At 45.4% G+C, this 20631-nt stretch overlaps 1 protein-coding gene across 1 annotated transcript in view; it reads right to left on the reverse strand.

Annotated features, from left to right (window-relative positions):
• The window catches only part of sipa1l1 (signal-induced proliferation-associated 1 like 1), a 219796-nt gene that overhangs the window by 147384 nt on the left and 51781 nt on the right, over positions 1–20631 (reverse strand). The window contains 1 exon segment of the mRNA XM_090242469.1: positions 1826–1864. The gene's annotated coding sequence lies outside the window, so the exon portion shown is untranslated.

Consider the following 20631-nt stretch of genomic DNA (forward strand, 5'->3'; position numbering starts at 1 on the left):
GCTTCATCTGACCACTTTTTTTTATTGATCTAGTCACTGGTGATTCCTGCTTTAATTTTGCTTGTAAGCAGGAATCAGGAGGATAGAATTATGGTCAGATTTACAGTAAGTAGTCTAGGATTGTTTCCCCTCTGGTTGCACGTTTAACATGCTGATAGTTATTTGGGAAAACTGATTTAAGTTTCCCTGCATTAAAGGCCTCGGCCACTAGGAGCGCTTCATCTAGATGAGCGTTTTCCTGTTTGCTTATGGTGGTATACAGCTCATTGAGTGCAGTCTTAGTGCCAGCATCAGCCTGTGGTGTTATGTAGACAGCTACAAAAAATATAGATGAAAACTCTCTAGGTAGATTGTGTGGTCACAGCTTACCTACCTCAGATGAGCAAAACCTCGAGACTTCCTTAGCTATCGTGCTATCTGTTGTTTACATAAATGCATAGGCCCCCACCCCGTGTGTTACCAGAGGCTGCTGTTCTGTCTTGCCGATAGTGTATAACAGTGTTAAAGGGGAACATAAGTGTTAAACATAAGATACTACCGTTGTTAATGTCTCGTTGGTAGGATATACGTGCTTTCAGTTGGTCCCATTTATTTTCCAGCAATTGAACATTAGCTAGCAGAACGGAAGGCAAGAGCAGATTAGCCACTAGTCACCTGATCCTTGCAAGGCACCCGGATCTTTTGCCTCGAAATCTCAGATTCCATCTCCAGTGAATCACGGAGATCGGGGCCTGGTTGGGTGTCTGCAATATATCCCTCGTGTCCGACTCATTGAAGAACTCCTCGTCAAATTGATTTTTTTTTTTAATGGCTAAATAATTTAACAGATCGGCAGGGTAGCCTAGTGGTTAGAGCGTTGGACTAGTAACCGGAAGGTTGCAAGTTCAAACCCCCGAGCTGACAAGGTACAAATCTGTCGCTCTGCTCCTGAACAGGCAGTTAACCCACTGTTCCTAGGCCGTCATTGAAAATAAGAATTTGTTCTTAACTGACTTGCCTGGTTAAATAAAGGTCAAATAAAAAAAATTCAACCAGGGGTACTTGCTACTTTGGTTAATGAAATACAGAGCCCATTGGAGCTTTTTTTAAATCCCAAATTATACTTTTGTTACTTTGTTTTCTAGCTCAGCTGGTTAGCTAGTTCTCAGTCTCACTGACCACCAAACACTGCTAACTAGCTAGTCACGTAATATAACTTGTTTTCTCACAATGTAAGTTAGCAATGTTATGAATACAACTCCCATCTGCTGTCGACCTCAGGATACTAGTTGAGAGCACTAGTTAGCTCCAAAAGTGGTTATAGGTTACATGCTGACAGTGAATTCAGAGACATTCAGTGGCTTGCTACACTACAACCATAATTTGACCAGGTTCCCGAGATTGTAATTGTAATGACAGTCCACCACAACATACCCAATAGTTTCCTGATTAGCAAGGAGTAGTCTGTGTTAAATTGCATTGTGTATTAGAAACACAGTTTGAGATCATTGTGAGGGGATTTCTCAAACGGTTGGTATGGGGAAATTAGCTTCACGGGTTAATGTTGTCTGAGGTTACCAGGTGGGGGTAGGGGTTGGCAAAGGGTCAAGTTTCTAATAAAAAAAAACTAAATTTACTTCACATAACATCCCACTGGTCTAAGATAAGAATAGAAGCTCTTTTCATCTACACCGCTAGAAAAGAACAGCAGTATCCTTGACAACCAACCCAGTGCTAAAAGTCAAAAGTGAATTTGAAAACACTGCAGAGAGCACAGTTTATTAATAACAGTCAGTGAAAAAAAAGTACACTTAAAGCAACGTTAAGGCAACGTTTGTCTACTCACAGGCTCCTGTCCTGTCCTGTGTGTCAGTCTCAGGATAATCTGAAAGGGGGAAAAAAAAGGAGGAACATTTTTGGACCAAAACAGGAACTATAAGAATATAATCATGGGAACGTCACAGCACCCCTTTGAGAGTAAACTTGGCTGACAGGGCAGAAATAAAAGAGATTCATGAAATAACACATCCCAAAATAATAGAGGCTGACTGATATGGGATTCTTGGGTCTGATAGCGATTTTAGGGAGGCAAGTCACCAATATATGTGCCAATATGTGGTATTTTAGAGGTGAAATGATAAACAGACCATTTCATTCACAATTTGTGCTCCAAAGGATTAACAGATACTATACTCTAAATTATGATTCCTAAATATTAAAATGAACATTGTTTGATAACCACCAAAAAGCAACTATATCCACTATAAATACAAAATACTTGTTCTTAGGTACATTCTTTAAGTAAATGTAAATCTGAAACTGCACTTTTCAAAACTATACACTGAAATCAGTGGTGTGAAGTAAAAAATACTTTAAAGTATCTGTACTTCAGCATTTATATTTTTGACAACTTCGACTTCACTACATTCCTAAAGAAAATAAATGTACTTTCTACTCCATACATTTGACGGAATGAATACGACTGTTTTTAATATTTGCTGTTTTAACATTTAAAATTTAAAAAAAAAATTATGTATAAAAAAATATATAATAAACATTACAATAGACTCTCTGGTACCCTTAAAATTAATGTAGTGTTGTTTACATTGTTCCAAACGTTCAGAACAATTATACTGTAACCTAACAGCACCTGTTTGACATGCATAATATACACACAGCATTTGCTCGTTACCTTCTTTTTCTTGATCCAGTATTTGACTTCCCATTTACCTCCTGAGCAACCAGTAAACATTCCCCCATTTTGAGTTTATTATAGCCAGCTAACTTTAACCAAGTGACAAGGACAGGGCTGCGTGGACTTTGGCACCAGTCCAGTGTTTAAACATATGTGGGACAGCCGGCTAGCTAGCTAGGCTAACTGCTTTGCTGGCTCGATAAAGCCCAACTACATTACTATTACTGGTTAACCAGCCAGCTAACGCTAACCAGCCAGCTAACGTTAACCAGCCAGCTAACGTTAACCAGCCAGCTAACGTTAACCAGCCAGCAAACGTTAACCAGCCAGCAAACGTTAACCAGCCAGCAAACGTTAACCAGCCAGCAAACGTTAACCAGCCAGCAAACGTTAACCAGCCAGCAAACGTTAACCAGCCAGCTAACGTTAACCAGCCAGCTAACGCTAACCAGCCAGCTAACGCTAACCAGCCAGCTAACGCTAACCAGCCAGCTAACGTTAACCAGCCAGCTAACGTTAACCAGCCAGCTAACGTTAACCAGCCAGCTAACGCTAACCAGCCAGCTAACGTTAACCAGCCAGCTAACGTTAACCAAGTGATGAGGACAGGGCTGCTTGCTTAGTGTACTTTTGATGATTTACTTATTCAAATACGCTGACGAGCTACTCCCTGTCAAACCACCATGCCCACTCTGACGTCGCGACTTCGGGATGAACGACGTTCAACATACAGCTCATAGAGCGCCCTCTTCAGGTGACCGCAAATGACCGCACTTATTTGTTCATTCTACGTATATAATATCGGTGGATTATTATTTCTGAGAAAGGCTAATATCGTCCCGATAATGTTGGTCAAACGACTCGTTGACGACTTGGGGGGGGGGGGGGGGTCGAGGTGAACGTTGCTAACATAACAAAATATGGTCGATCTGGCAAGAAGTCGTGCAGCCACATGGATAATATCAAAACACCCCCGGTGTCTCCCCTGTGCACCAGGCCTGTGTGATGAGTCTTTCAACTCCCCCGGACTCCCCACACGGTTTTCAGGAGAATCCATTTGCCTCTGGAAACAGATATTGTTTTGTGTGAGATGGAGAATAGGATCTCACACACACACACACACACACACACCCCTTCAGAGCCTCTGACAACTAGAGATCCAGACAGCAGGGGATGCTGGGATGGTGATTGTTTTAAGACCGGAGAGAGGTCTTAAAATAAAGACAGGCCGCAATGGCCTGCGCAAGCCTCCTCACCGTGTGTGTGTCCACTCTTACTACTTAAAAACACCTTACATTTTTTTTTACAAAATCGGTGGTCTGTGAGAGCTTGACCAATAGAAACACAAGGGAAGCAGGTTCCAAATACATTCAATCATCCTGTCAAATTTCTCGCCTCATTTCACAGTATGCTTGGTTTGACTGTGGACAGTCCCGTAGGACATTCAGGGCTGTGCTTTCTAACGGCCTTGAGGATTTTAATGCTCATTTCAACGTCACTACAATACCAGTTAATGTACTTTTTCTGAGGGTAAAACATAAACGAAAACATGCAAGAACATGTAGTTTGAGACATTAAATAGTTTGAGACTTTAATACCAGGTTAGCCAAGCTGGTGGTCCAAAAGAACGATGGATTGGTAAGTAGGCCAAACTGGTTGATAATTAGTACTGACACAGAGTTAACGCTGCAATAGTGCTCTCAGCCAGGGGGTCACCATAACAACACTTTGATGAGGATATTAGTGTTATAGTAGTCCAGTAACCATGGTGATTTAATCATTTAGAATGAGAGCTTTGAGGACGATGATTAAGGAAAATGCTGATTCTGATACACCTTTAGGCTTACATAGACATAGCCCTAACATAGACCTAGACCTAGACCTAACATAGACCTAGACCTAACATAGACCTAGACCTAACATAGACCTAGACATAACATAGACATAGACCTAACATAGATATAGACCTAACATAGACCTAACATAGACATAGACCTAACATAGACCTAACAAAGACCTAACATAGACATAGACATAGACCTGACAGACATAGACCTGACATAGACATAACATAGACATAGACCTGACATAGACATAGACCTAGACATATACCTAACATAGACATAGACATAGACCTAACATAGACATAGACACAGACCTGACACAGACCTGACACAGACCTGACACAGACCTGACATAGACCTGACATAGACCTGACATAGACCTGACATAGACCTGACACTAATAAAAATTAATCAAAACAATTTCAAAGGACATTGAAAGGATGTTTCTCCTCGTGTGAGTTAACCAAGGCTGTTTCTCCTTGTGTGAGTTAACCAAGGCTGTTTCTCCTCGTGTGAGTTAACCAAGTCTGTTTCTCCTCGTGTGAGTTAACCAAGTCTGTTTCTCCTCGTGTGAGTTAACCAAGTCTGTTTCTCCTCGTGTGAGTTAACCAAGTCTGTTTCTCCTCGTGTGAGTTAACCAAGGCTGTTTCTCCTCGTGTGAGTTAACCAAGTCTGTTTCTCCTCGTGTGAGTTAACCAAGTCTGTTTCTCCTCGTGTGAGTTAACCAAGTCTGTTTCTCCTCGTGTGAGTTAACCAAGTCTGTTTCTCCTCGTGTGAGTTAACCAAGGCTGTTTCTCCTCGTGTGAGTTAACCAAGGCTGTTTCTCCTCGTGTGAGTTAACCAAGGCTGTTTCTCCTCGTGTGAGTTAACCAAGTCTGTTTCTCCTCGTGTGAGTTAACCAAGGCTGTTTCTCCTCGTGTGAGTTAACCAAGGCTGTTTCTCCTCGTGTGAGTTAACCAAGGCTGTTTCTCCTCGTGTGAGTTAACCAAGTCTGTTTCTCCTCGTGTGAGTTAACCAAGTCTGTTTCTCCTTGGGCTGCAGCCTAAGCCTATTCAGGCTACCTAAAGTCTATCAGCATATTGATAGCACGACACACAAGGCTAAAACTCTCGACCACCGCTCCTCTAACTTCCGCGATGCATACAAAGCCCTCCCCCCGCCCTCCTTACAGAAAAATTAGACCAAGACGAAATCTTGCTCGTTCTGTCTTATAGGCAGAAACTCAAACAGGATGTACCAGTGATGAGAACCATTCAACGCTGGTCTGACCAATCGGAAGCCACGCTTCAAGAGTGTTTTGATCACGCGGACTGGAATTATGTTCCAGTCAGCCTCAGAACAACACGCTGACTCGCATTGAAGATGTTGTACCCACTGTGACTATTTAAACCTACCCCAAACAGAAACCGTGGGGACGGATGGCGGCATTCAGGCTAAACTGAAAGCGCGATCAACCGCATTTAACCATAGAAAAAGGTCTGGGAATATGGTTAAATACAAACAGTGTAGTTATTCCCTCCACCAAGGCAATGAAACAAGCGAAACGTCGGTACAGGGACATGGTGTAGTCGCAATTCAACGGCTCAGACACGAAACGTATGTGGCAGGGTCTTCAGGAAATAACGGACTACAAAAACAAAAACAGCCACGTCACGGACGTCACGCCTCCAGACAAACTAAACACCTTCTTTGCCCGCTTTGAGGGTAATACAGTGCCACCGTCACGGCTCACTAACGAAAACTGCGCGCGCCCCCCCTCCTCCTCCTCCTCCGTGGCTGACGTGAGTAAGACATTTAAACTTGTTAACCCTCACAAGGTTGCTGGCCAAGACGGTATCCCTAGCCGCGTCCTCAGAGCATGCGCAGGCCAGCTGGCTGGTGTGTTACGGAAATATTCAATCTCTCCCTATCCTAGTCTGCTGTCCCCACATGCTTCAATATGGCTACCATTGTCCCTGTAGCATTGTCCCTGTACCTGTCGGAATTAGAAGCACAAGCATATCGTTACACTCGCATTAACATCTGCTAACCATGTGTATGTGACCAATACAATTTTGATTTGATTCATTGTCTTCTGTGTGTTAACCAAGTCTGTTTCTCCTTGGGCTGTATCCTAGGCCTATTCATTGTCTTAACACAATTGACCTGCTACAAAACATACAACACTGCCAGGTTTTCAATTTCTCATGAGTGGTGAAGCAGATGTTTCAAAGTGTGTGACAATCAACGGCCTATACAATCTCACCTAAACTTCTGTCTTTTGCTTGAAAACCACCAACGGGTTCGTGCTCAGAGCATCAGCCTTCACTACTGGAAAGCATTAGGCTTATATTCTGAGCTCTCTGGGTTGGCCCTCTCCTCTCTCTGGGGGGTTGACTGCTGGGTTGGCCCTCCCCTCTCCGGGGGGTTGACTGCTGGGTTGGCCCTCTCCTCTCCTCTCCTCTCTCTGGGGGGTTGACTGCTGGGTTGGCCCTCTCCTCTCTTCTCTCTGGGGGCTTGACTGCTGGGTTGGCCCTCTCCTCTCCTCTCTCTGGGGGGTTGACCCTCTCCTCTCCTCTCTCTGGGGGGTTGACTGCTGGGTTGGCCCTCTCCTCTCCTCTCTCTGGGGGGTTGACTGCTGGGTTGGCCCTCTCCTCTCCTCTCTCTGGGGGGTTGACTGCTGGGTTGGCCCTCTCCTCTCCTCTCTCTGGGGGGGTTGACTGCTGGGTTGGCCCTCTCCTCTCCTCTCTCTGGGGGGTTGACCCTCTCCTCTCCTCTCTCTGGGGGGTTGACTGCTGGGTTGGCCCTCTCCTCTCCTCTCTCTGGGGGGTTGACTGCTGGGTTGGGCCTCTCCTCTCTCTGGGGGGTTGACTGCTGGGTTGGCCCTCTCCTCTCCTCTCTCTGGGGGGTTGACTGCTGGGTTGGCCCTCTCCTCTCCTCTCTCTGGGGGGTTGACTGCTGGGTTGGCCCTCTCCTCTCCTCTCTCTGGGGGGTTGACTGCTGGGTTGGCCCTCTCCTCTCCTCTCTGGGGGGTTGACTGCTGGGTTGGCCCTCTCCTCTCTCTGGGGGGTTGACTGCTGGGTTGGCCCTCTCCTCTCCTCTCTCTGGGGGGTTGACTGCTGGGTTGGCCCTCTCCTCTCCTCTCTCTGGGGGGGTTGACTGCTGGGTTGGCCCTCTCCTCTCCTCTCCTCTCTCTGGGGGGTTGACTGCTGTGTTGGCCCTCTCCTCTCCTCTCTCTGGGGGGTTGACTGCTGGGTTGGCCCTCTCTTCTCCTCTCTCTGGGGGTTGACTGCTGGGTTGGCCCTGTCCTCTCCAGTGACACAGCCATTGTACCATTGGCCCAAAAGGCCACATTCAGTCACTATGAAGAACAAAACATGGATGGTGTGTGTGTGTGTGTGTGTGTGTGTGTGTGTGTGAGAATGGAAATACCCCTCCACAATGAGACACTTTCTCCTCTTCTGGTGTAATTCCAGCTCGTCTGATGAAAGCCTCTGTCTGTACCCAGTCAGACAACAGCTCATTATTACTGGCAGGGCTGGTATACAGAGACCACTATAATAATACCCCAAATCTTTCTGACTGAATCACTGTGCTAAAGCTTTACCAGGCTGTTAGAAGACTCATCTCAACACACGGAACACACACCCACACGGAACACCCACACGGAACACACACCCCCACACGGAACACACACCCCCACACGGAACACACACACCCACACGGAACACACACACACCCACACGGAACACACACACACCCACACGGAACACACACACACCCACACGGAACACACACACACCCACACGGAACACACACACCCACACGGAACACACACACACCCACACGGAACACACACACACCCACACGGAACACACACACACCCACACGGAACACACACACACCCACACGGAACACACACACACACCCACACGGAACACACACACACACCCACACGGAACACACACACACACGGAACACACACCCACACGGAACACACACCCACACGGAACACACACCAACACGGAACACACACCAACACGGAACACACACCAACACGGAACACACACACACAACAAAAAAAGGAACTCTGCAAACTGAAGCCATTTAATTGAAATGAGAACAGCAGCACCACGTCTTACATTTCTCCGTTCCCTTGGTGTGAGGTAATCCTGAACCTGAGTGCTTCATTAACACCTTTAAATACTTCTATTACATCTCCCCTCCACGGTCAGCCCTCCACGTCCTTTCAGCAGACTCCTGTCAAGACTTAAGGACTGCATTCAATTTCTAACAGGAAGTCCACAACTCAGAGTAGAGTTAGAGGAAGTTACAGAACCATAAAGACACAAGATATTTCAACCATAACCAGAAGAAAATGAATAAATAAATACATAGAGAGAGAGACCGAGACCCCGAGAGAGAGAGAGAGAGAGAGACCCCGAAAGAGACCGAGACCCTGAGAGAGAGAGAGAGACCCCGAAAGAGACCGAGACCCCGAGAGAGAGAGAGCGAGAGAGAGCGCGAGACACCGAAAGAGAGAGAGAGAGAGAGAGAGAGAGAGAGTTAGAGAGCGAGCGAGAGAGCGAGAGAGAGCGAGAGAGAGCGAGAGAGAGCGAGAGAGAGCGAGAGAGAGCGAGAGAGAGCAAGAGAGAGCGAGAGAGAGTAATGCTCAACATGAGCTCCTGATATATTTCATATTTCTTTGTTTTTAGAATGAGATAAACACTCCAATCTAAAAAGAATTCCAGACAAGAAGTGATGAACAACAACTCTATTCATTCAGAATAGAAAAAAAGTAACTTTGCGCCTCAAGTGAAATAGTTTTGACTCTAGCTAGCTACACAACAAAGACCTAGCCGACTAACAAGCTAGCCAGAAGAAACGAGCTAGAACAAACCTAGCAAGGGGAGTTCATACAACTACATCAAACGACCAAACTGAGTGAGTCAAACAAAAAGGAGCACGCACTCTAACTTTAAAACATATCTTCTGTTTTTGTGTGTGAGGACGTCACTCTTTTTGCTGTTTGGCACAGGGAGACAGTCCCCACCATCCCTATGACCATGTTCACCTGTACAGGGAGACAGTCCCCACCCTCGATCTGGACCGTCTCTATGACCATGTTCACCTGTACAGGGAGACAGTCCCCACCCTCGATCTGGACCGTCTCTATGACCATGTTCACCTGTACAGGGAGACAGTCCCCACCCTCGATCTGGACTGTCTCTATGACCATGTTCACCTGTACAGGGAGACAGTCCCCACCATCCCACCCTCGATCTGGACTGTCTCTATGACCATGTTCACCTGTACAGGGAGACATTCCCCACCATCCCACCCTCGATCTGGACTGTCTCTATGACCATGTTCACCTGTACAGGGAGACCGTCCCCACCATCCCACCCTCGATCTGGACCGTCTCCATGACCATGTTCACCTGTACAGGGAGACAGTCCCCATCTTTGCCAAGACTCTCAAGGACGTAGCTTTAAACCGCAGTCCGACCTCTCCACCCAGGAACAGCGGAGCAATCTCCACCCCGCGGAAAGATCAACGGAACCCCCAGGCCACGACCACAGCACCACCAACCTCAATGCCCACCACAGCCAGCGCAGCACAGACCACCCCAGCCCAGCAGAGCTACGCACAGACTGTGAGAGGAGCAACTGGCCCAGCCCCCACCAACCAAATGAGTGACATTAAACAAATGCTGAGTCTACTATGCTCACATGTGATAGGCCGAGGGTCATGGATGCTCACACGTGATAGGCCGAGGGTCATGGATGCTCACACGTGATAGGCCGAGGGTCATGGATGATCACACGTGATAGGCCGAGGGTCATGGATGATCACACGTGATAGGCCGAGGGTCATGGTAAGATGAGCAGAAGAACTCCACCATCCTCACACTACACCCACCCAAGTAGCATGACACAAATTATATCTTAAATGATAAACATATCACATTTGCATAATAAGAGTTCACTTTAATTGAAAAATCCTATTTTAATAGTTCTTGTTGGATTGTAAGTTTTTGTCTCATTTTGAAGGTAAAGAAAAAAAGTATAATTATGAAATCTTTTTACGTTGCATGTTGGAATTTACAAGGATTGAAGTCCTCTGCTTTTGGACTAAAGAGCAGAAACACAGACTTCCTGAAATAAATTGATGATGTTGATATTGTAGCACTACAGGAAACATGGTGCAGAGGTGATGTTTCCACTGGCTGTCCACTAGGTCATAGGGAGATAATCATACCATCCACCAAATGAAAAGGAATCAAACAGGGCAGAGACTCAGGGGGAATGCTAATATGGTATAAATATGAACTAATTAATTCAAAGCGAATTGATCAAAACAGGATAATTCTTTATCTGGTTAAAAATCAACAAGGAGACTATCTTGACAGATAAAAACATCTTCCTCTGTGCCACATACATTCCCCCCTCAGAGTCACCCTACTTCAATGAAGAGAGTTTCTCCATTCTAGAGGGGGAAATTAGTCACTTTCAGGCCCAAGGCAACGTACTGGTCTGTGGAGACCTGAATGCTAGAACAGCAGAAGAACAAAACACTATTAACAGTCATGGAGATAAACACCTAGCAGGAAGCAACAACCTTTCCCTCCCCACATACCCCCACAGAAACAACTATGACAAAGTGAAAAACAAAAACGGAGTACAGCTCCTGAAGCTCTGTGGAACACTGGGTCTGTACATAGTCAATGGTAGGCTGAGAGGGGACTCTTTTGGTAGGTACACCTACAGCTCTGTGGAACACTGGGTCTGTACATAGTCAATGGTAGGCTGAGAGGGGACTCTTTTGGTAGGTACACCTACAGCTCTGTGGAACACTGGGTCTGTACATAGTCAATGGTAGGCTGAGAGGGGACTCTTTTGGTAGGTACACCTACAGCTCTGTGGAACACTGGGTCTGTACATAGTCAATGGTAGGCTGAGAGGGGACTCTTTTGGTAGGTACACCTACAGCTCTGTGGAACACTGGGTCTGTACATAGTCAATGGTAGGCTGAGAGGGGACTCTTTTGGTAGGTAAACCTACAGCTCTGTGGAACACTGGTCTGTACATAGTCAATGGTAGGCTGAGAGGGGACTCTTTTGGTAGGTACACCTACAGCTCTGTGGAACACTGGGTCTGTACATAGTCAATGGTAGGCTGAGAGGGGACTCTTTTGGTAGGTACACCTACAGCTCTGTGGAACACTGGGTCTGTACATAGTCAATGGTAGGCTGAGAGGGGACTCTTTTGGTTGGTACACCTACAGCTCTGTGGAACACTGGGTCTGTACATAGTCAATGGTAGGCTGAGAGGGGACTCTTTTGGTCGGTACACCTACAGCTCTGTGGAACACTGGGTCTGTACATAGTCAATGGTAGGCTGAGAGGGGACTCGTTTGGTAGGTACACCTACAGCTCTGTGGAACACTGGGTCTGTACATAGTCAATGGTAGGCTGAGAGGGGACTCTTTTGGTAGGTACACCTACAGCTCTGTGGAACACTGGGTCTGTACATAGTCAATGGTAGGCTGAGAGGGGACTCTTTTGGTAGGTACACCTACAGCTCTGTGGAACACTGGGTCTGTACATAGTCAATGGTAGGCTGAGAGGGGACTCTTTTGGTCGGTACACCTACAGCTCTGTGGAACACTGGGTCTGTACATAGTCAATGGTAGGCTGAGAGGGGACTCTTTTGGTAGGTACACCTACAGCTCTGTGGAACACTGGGTCTGTACATAGTCAATGGTAGGCTGAGAGGGGACTCTTTTGGTAGGTACACCTACAGCTCTGTGGAACACTGGGTCTGTACATAGTCAATGGTAGGCTGAGGGGACTCTTTTGGTCGGTACACCTACAGCTCTGTGGAACACTGGGTCTGTACATAGTCAATGGTAGGCTGAGAGGGGACTCTTTTGGTAGGTACACCTACAGCTCTGTGGAACACTGGGTCTGTACATAGTCAATGGTAGGCTGAGAGGGGACTCTTTTGGTAGGTACACCTACAGCTCTGTCGAACACTGGGTCTGTACATAGTCAATGGTAGGCTGAGAGGGGACTCTTTTGGTCGGTACACCTACAGCTCTGTGGAACACTGGGTCTGTACATAGTCAATGGTAGACTGAGAGGGGACTCTTTTGGTCGGTACACCTACAGCTCTGTGGAACACTGGGTCTGTACATAGTCAATGGTAGGCTGAGAGGGGACTCTTTTGGTCGGTACACCTACAGCTCTGTAGAACACTGGGTCTGTACATAGTCAATGGTAGGCTGAGAGGGGACTCTTTTGGTCGGTACACCTACAGCTCATCCCTTGGCAGCAGCACTGTAGACTACTTCCTCCCCGACCTAAACCCAGAGTCTCTCAGAGCCTTCACACTCAGCCCACTAACACCTCTCTCAGACCACAGTAAAATCACAGTATATCTGAGAAGAGAAGAACCCAACCTTGAAGCTTCACGGCCCAATACATTACATGGTACAAAACAGGCCTATAGATGGAGTGCAAACAGTACAGGCATCTACCAAAAAGCAACTAGTAGCCAAAAACAATCTCTCCTGGACAACTTTTTAGCCTTAACATTCTCCATCAGCAATGAAGGCGTACATTTGGCTGTTTGGAACATAAACCTTATATATGACAAATTAGCCTCATTGGCTAATTTAAAGAAGCATAAGAGCAAACCAGAAATAACAGATCATGAAAAATGGTTTGATAATGATGGCAAAAATCTAAGAAAGTCATTGAGAAATATATCTAATCAAAAACACAGAGAACCAGACAACAACAATATAGGCCTTCAATATGGGGAAACACTGAAGCAATACAAACACACCCTAAGAACAAAGGAACAGCACATTAGAAATCAGCTGGATGGAATTGAGGAATCCATAGAATCAAACCACTTCTGGGAGAGTTTGAATACATTAAACACATCTCATCATGAGGAATTGGCTCTCCATAATGGGGATATGTGGAGAAATCACTTAGCAAACCTCTACAGCAATATAACAAAGAGCCCCGAACAAAAAGATATACAAGACAAATTACAAATCCTTGAATGAGCAGTCAAAGACTTCCTGTGGATACCCCAATTACAGAAGAAGAATTATTGGAAAAACTATGCTCTCTCCAACCCAAAAAGGCCTGTGGTGCTGATGGTATTTTAAATGAAATGATCAAATATACAGACCACAAATTCAAATTGGCTATAAGGATTGATCACACCAATCTATAAAAATGGGGACAAATTTGACCCAAAGAGGAATTTGCGTTAACAGCAACTTGGGGAAAATTCTCTGCAGTATTATAAATAGCCGACTACATCATTTCCTTGACGAACACAACGTCCTGAGCAGAAGCCAGATTGGATTTTTTTAAAAATGATCGTACAACAGACCACATTTACACCCTCCACACTCTAATTGATAAACAAGTAAAACAAAAACAAAGGCAAAATCTACTCGTGTTTTGTAGATTTCAAGAAAGCATTTGATTCAATTTGGCCCGAAGGTATTTTTTATAAACTAACAGAAAGGGGTATTGGAGGGAAAATATATGATTTTATTAAATCAATGTACACTAAAAACAAATGTGCGGTTAAAATTGGCAACAAGAAAACAGACTTCTTCTCTCAGGGAGTTGGAGTGAAACAGGGCTGCCCAATAAGTCCAACACTATTTAACATCTACATTAATGAATTAACAACAAGCAAACAGACTTCTTCTCTCAGGGACGGGGAGTGAAACAGGGCTGCCCAATAAGTCCAACACTATTTAACATCTACATTAATGAATTAACAACAAGCAAACAGACTTCTTCTCTCAGGGACGGGGAGTGAAACAGGGCTGCCCAATAAGTCCAACACTATTTAACATCTACATTAATCAATTGGCAAAAACATTAGAAGCATTGGCAGCACCTGGTATCACCCTACACAACACTGAAATCAAGTGTCTGCTGTACGCAGATGACGTGATGCTGCTGTCTCCCACGAAAGAGGGGTTACAGCAGCACCTAGATCGTCTTCACAGGTTCTGTCAGACCTGGGCTCTGACCGTTAACCACAGGTTCTGTCAGACCTGGGCTCTGACCGTTAACCACAGGTTCTGTCAGACCTGGGCTCTGACCGTTAACCACAGGTTCTGTCAGACCTGGGCTCTGACCGTTAACCACAGGTTCTGTCAGACCTGGGCTCTGACCGTTAACCACAGGTTCTGTCAGACCTGGGCTCTGACCGTTAACCACAGGTTCTGTCAGACCTGGGCTCTGACCGTTGATCTAAAAAAAACAAATAATGATATTCCAAAAAAAGGTCCGGAAATAAGGATGACAAATATATATTCTATTTGGACACAGTTCTCTTAGAACACACCAAAAACTACACATATCTAGGACTAAATATCAGCAGCACAGGTAGCTCTCACATGGCTGTGAATGAGCTGAGAGAGCTGAGAGACAAAGCAAGAAGAGCCATTAAAAGGAACATCAAAATTGAAATTCCAATTAGAATCTGGCTCAAAATTTTTCCATCAGTTATAGAACCAATTGCTCTATATGGCAGTGAAGTATGGGGTCCAATCTCTAATAATGAATTTACCAAATGGGACAAACATCCAATCGAAATACTGCATGCAGAGTTTTGCAAGACAATATTGCAAGTGCAAAGAAAATGTCAAAATAAGGCATGTAGATCAGAATTGAGCCAATACCCCTCCTCATTCGAATAGAAAAAAGATTTTACAACCATCTAAAAACAAATGACCCCAAAACATTCCATCACACAGCTCCACAATGTCAAGAGATGAAACAAGAGAAGAGTCTCCTCAGCAAGCTGGTTCTGAGGCTCAGTTCACTAACCCAAACCAACCCCATAGAGCCTCAGGACATCACTCAGAAAATCTGGCCCAACCAAATCACCACAAAACAAAAATAAAAATATAATCACCTATTGGAAAGATACCACATAAAATCAAAGTAAACTTCAATGCTATTTGGCTCTAAACAGACAGTACATGGTGGCAGACTATCTGACCACTGTGACTGATAGAAAACACTGACTAGGTACAGACTCAGTGAGAACAGTCTGGCTATAGAAACCGGTCGTCACAGACAAACCTGGCTGGCCAGAGAGGACAGGCTGTGCTCACTCTGCTCCAGGAGAGAGATAGAGATAGAGATAGAGAGAGAGAGATGCTTAGTGGATTCTCCTTCTCCAATTCAGCCCAAGCCTGCATAAGCAGCTTCAGTACCGTCACTGTCTTTCTGTTGCTCTCGCTAACTCAACTCTGTCTCTCCACCTTTCTTCAATCCCCAACTTTTTAAACTCAAACAGCGTCCCAGGAAGGAAGGAACATACGCCTCCCGTCTTTAGACTCCCACACGCTGAAATCTCTTCTGTCGTTGTCTCATCAATGTCTTCTCATCTCTTCTGTTGACATCAGCGGTCCTCCCATGAGGGTGTTCGAGGTAGCGCCCCAATTGTGATTGGCCAATTACAAGTGGGGCGCCGCCCCTAATGGAGGGACCCCCGCTGATGACCACAACAGAAGAGATGGGGAGAGAGAGAAAGAGGTGTACTATAAAACGAATGGATTATGTTTTTAAAATGACCACAACAGAAGAGATGGGGAGAGAGAGAGAGAGAGAGAGGTGTACTATAAAACGAATGGATTATGTTTTTAAAATGACCACAACAGAAGAGATGGGGAGAGAGAGAGAAAGAGGTGTACTATAAAACGAATGGATTATGTTTTTAAAATGACCACAACAGAAGAGATGGGGAGAGAGAGAGAGAGGTGTACTATAAAACGAATGGATTATGTTTTTAAAATGCTCCGAAAAGCGTGGCAAAATGTGTACATTCTAAAATACATGGTTGAAAACAAGCTGTTCAGTTAAATACTACACCGCCCTCAGTGACTGACAGCAGCAGCGCCGCCTCAGTGGGCACACAGACCATGCCAACACTGCTTGGATTGTTTTGCCAGCTATTTGCTATGAGGGGGAACTGCCCCCAATGAAATCACAGGATGTCAGTATAAAGTGGTAGAGCACAAAGCCCTTGAATACAACCTACACACAATCCCCCATAATGTCAAAGTGGTATTATGTCATTAATGTATAAAAATCTGAAATGTCTTTAGTCAATAGGTATTCATCCCCTTTGTCATGGCAAGATAATTAGGTTTAGGATTAAAAGAAAGTTGCTTAAAAAGGCACACTACTAATGCACACAGAGTTGAGTCCATGCAACTTATTGTGTTTAACATGATTTGTTTACGACTACCTCATCTCTGTACCGCACACATACAGATAAATTGTAAGGTCCCTCCGTCGAGCAGTGAATTTCAAAACACAGATTCAACCACAAAGACCAGGGAGGTTTTCCAGTGCCTCGCAAAGTAGGGCACCTATTAATAAGTAAAATGTTTTTAAAAAGCAGACATGGAATTTGAGCAGGGTCAAGTTATTAATGACACTTTGGATGGTGTATCAATACACCCAGTCACTACAAAGGTACAGGCGTCCTTCCTAACTCAGTTGCCAAAGAGGAAGGAAACAGCTCAGGGATTTAACCATGAGGCAAATGGTGACATTAAAACAGTTAAGAGTTTAATGACTGATTACAAAGCATTATGTTTGGGGCAAATCCAACACGTCACTGAGTATCCCTCTTCATATTTTCAACCATGGCCGTGGCTGCATCATGCTATGGGTATTCCTGTCATCAGCAAGAACGAGGAAGATTTTTAGGATAAAAATGAACTCAATAGAGCTGAGCACAGGAAAAATCCTAAACCTGGTTCACTCTGCTTTCCACCAGACACAGAGACGAATTCCCCTTTCAGCAGGACAATAATAACGTGCAAATATTGTACAATTCCAGGTGTGCAAAGCTCTTAGAGACTTACCCAGAAGTCACAGCTGTAATCACTGCCAAAGATGATTCTAATGTATTGACTCAGTGTGAACACTTACTAAATATTTATGTATTTCATGTTTAAAAAATTAGCAAAAGTTTTTTTTTGTCAAGATGGATATTGTGTGCCGATAACAGAAAAAAAGTTTCATCCATTTTGAATTCAGGCTGTAAGAACAACAAAATGTGGAAAAGGTCGAGGGGTATCAGTTCTTTCTGAAGGCACTGTGAATGGACAGTCCTGGGGGGGGGCGTCCGTACAGTCAGAACCTCTGGGTCTGCTTGTATCCTCCCAATGAGTGTCTCTCGCTCCAGCCAGGCGGCTTCCTTACTCACGCATGCGAGACTCGTGACATAAGGCTCATGTCAATGGTAGTGGACAATATAAGGAACAGGTTGTTCTTTTGGGACGCCCTCTCTCCTTCTCGCATACTGCTTTTGTTATAAAGTGCTTCACATTCAGGTACATTTTCCAGGAGCAAACCGGGCCAGCGCCAACCCAAATGTATTGGCCCGAATGAAAAGAAATCTGTCCCAGTCCAAGAGCCTCACAGAACCGCTGTTTCTGCATTATTATTTCAATAGCGTCTGGTTTTATCTTCCATTCGCGGGCTGAGCAAGGAGCCAATAGCCTAAACTATCCTCCCTATATAAATAATGACCTTTTAACTGTACATGTTAACATTGATTGTAAAAAGAAAAGAAAAAAAACTCATAAAATAATAATACCCAGAAGTCTCAGCTGTAATAAAATAATAATTGTGCAATCTCAAAAAGAGGTATGAAGGGCCGTATAAAATCTGTTTCATTTTTGACCAAACTCTGTTTTCACGGTATTGTTTTTAGTTCTCTTTTGGTTTTCACTCTCAAAAATATACTTTTTATTAAAATCATTTGATGTTCTAAAGTCCACAACAAAAACCTCAACCACATCAGGACACCACGTTAAAAAAAAAGGTCTGAAGAAAATACAATTAATAATAATAAATAATAGTTAATAGTTCTTAAAGTTGCACTTTAATTCAATTACGCACCTAGCGAGAAGACGTTGGCTAGCGGTGTTTCTGGCAGAGGAGGCTGGTGGGAGGATGTGTTTGTTACCCTTCCGTCGATTCCATTACAGTCATTAGAATGAGCACTTCCTCCTAAAAAAAAGCTCCTCTCACCAGCCGCCTGGGTGTTTCTGTAACGTTACAGTGTTATGTACACCGTCTACACCAGGTGGTGTCAGGGAAGACCGGAAAAATTGCCAAAGACTCCAGCCACCCTAACGGTACCGGAGCATGAGACTAGTAGTTCTCTAATCACCATGTGGGATGTACTCCCTATTAGACTAGTAGTTCTCTGTAGCCACCATGTGGGATGTACTCCCTATTAGACTAGTAGTTCTCTAATCACCATGTGGGATGTACTCCCTATTAGACTAGTAGTTCTCTGTAGCCACCATGTGGGATGTACTCCCTATTAGACTAGTAGTTCTCTAATCACCATGTGGGATGTACTCCCTATTAGACTAGTAGTTCTCTAATCACCATGTGGGATGTATTCCCTGACTATTCCACTAGTAGTAGAGTAGTACAGGAACACCTGTCTGGTCTGTTGGTCATGACATTGGGTTGCACCCTAAGATAACAACCTACTCCTTATTATCGTGCTCTGCTTCTGACAAGAGCCTTATGGGCTCTGGTCAACAGTAGTGCATTAAAATAGGGACTAGGGCACCATTTGGGACTCAGAGAGACAGCCACGGCTTTAACCACTGTTCCATAAATCAGACAGGGAGAGTGAGGTTGTCTTCAGCCAGGTGTACACACACACACACACACACACACACACACACACACACACACACACACACACACGGCTGAGGAAATGAGCAGGCCTGCTGCCTGGGTTGGTTACGCTGTGAGCCTGGGAACAGTATCACACACACAGTGTGTGTGTGTGTGTGTGTGAGGGCCAAAAGCGTGACGGGGCCAACAGAGGATAAATCAGTCTACTGGCCCGACACTACGGAACTCCTCAGGCCTGGAACATACTACAGAGAGAGAGGGAGAGCGAGAAAGAAAAGGAGAAAGAGAGCGGGAGTTTTTTGTTTTCATCTCAAGGTCTCAAGCATAACAAAAAGGGCCTCATCCCCTACCATCCTACGAGAGGACCTCATCCCCTACCATCCTACGAGAGGGCCTCATCCCCTACCATTCTACGAGAGGGCCTCATCCCCTACCATCCTACGAGAGGGCCTCATCCCCCACAATCCTACGAGAGGGCCTCATTCTCCTACAATCCTACGAGAGGGCCTCATTCTCCTACAATCCTACGAGAGGGCCTCATTCTCCTACAATCCTACGAGAGGGCCTCATTCTCCTACAATCCTACGAGAGGGCCTCATTCTCCTACAATCCTACGAGAGGGCCTCATTCTCCTACAATCCTACGAGAGGGCCTCATTCTCCTACAATCCTACGAGAGGGCCTCATTCTCCTACCATCCTACGAGAGGGCCTCATTCTCCTACCATCCTACGAGAGGGCCTCATTCTCCTACCATCCTACGAGAGGGCCTCATCTCCCCACCATCCTACGAGAGGGCCTCATCTCCCCACCATCCTACGGGAGGGCCTCATCTCCCCACCATCCTACGAGAGGGCCTCATCTCCCACCATCCTACGAGAGGGCCTCATTTCCCTACAATCCCACGAGGGCCTCATTTCCCCACAATCCCACAAGAGGGCCTCATCTCCCACAATCCTACAAGAGGGCCTCTTTTCCTACAATCCTACGAGAGGGCTGGTAAGGTTTTGTCTCGCGCACCTGCCAATGCCGCACGAGCCCAGACACCTCCAACCTTCCCCGATCCTCAACTTGGGTGATGTCATCTATAAAATAGCCTCCAACACTCTACTCAGCAAATTGGATGCAGTCAATCACAGTGCCACCGGTTATGTCACCAAAGCCCCATATACTGCCCACCATTGCGACCTGTAAGCTCTCGTTGGTTGGCCCTCGCTTCATACTCGTCGCCAAACCCACTGGCTACAGGTCATCTACAAGTCTCTGCTCGGTAAAGCCCCGCCTTATCTCAGCTCACTGGTCACCATAGCAGCACCCACCTGTAGCACGCGCTCCTGCAGGTATATCTCACTGGTCACCCCCAAAGCCAATTCCTCCTTTGGTTACCTTTCCTTCCAGTTCTCTG

This window comes from Oncorhynchus mykiss, chromosome 8 (genome assembly GCF_057628025.1).
Source record: "Oncorhynchus mykiss isolate SJ-2025 chromosome 8, ASM5762802v1, whole genome shotgun sequence".
Lineage (NCBI taxonomy): Eukaryota > Metazoa > Chordata > Actinopteri > Salmoniformes > Salmonidae > Oncorhynchus > Oncorhynchus mykiss.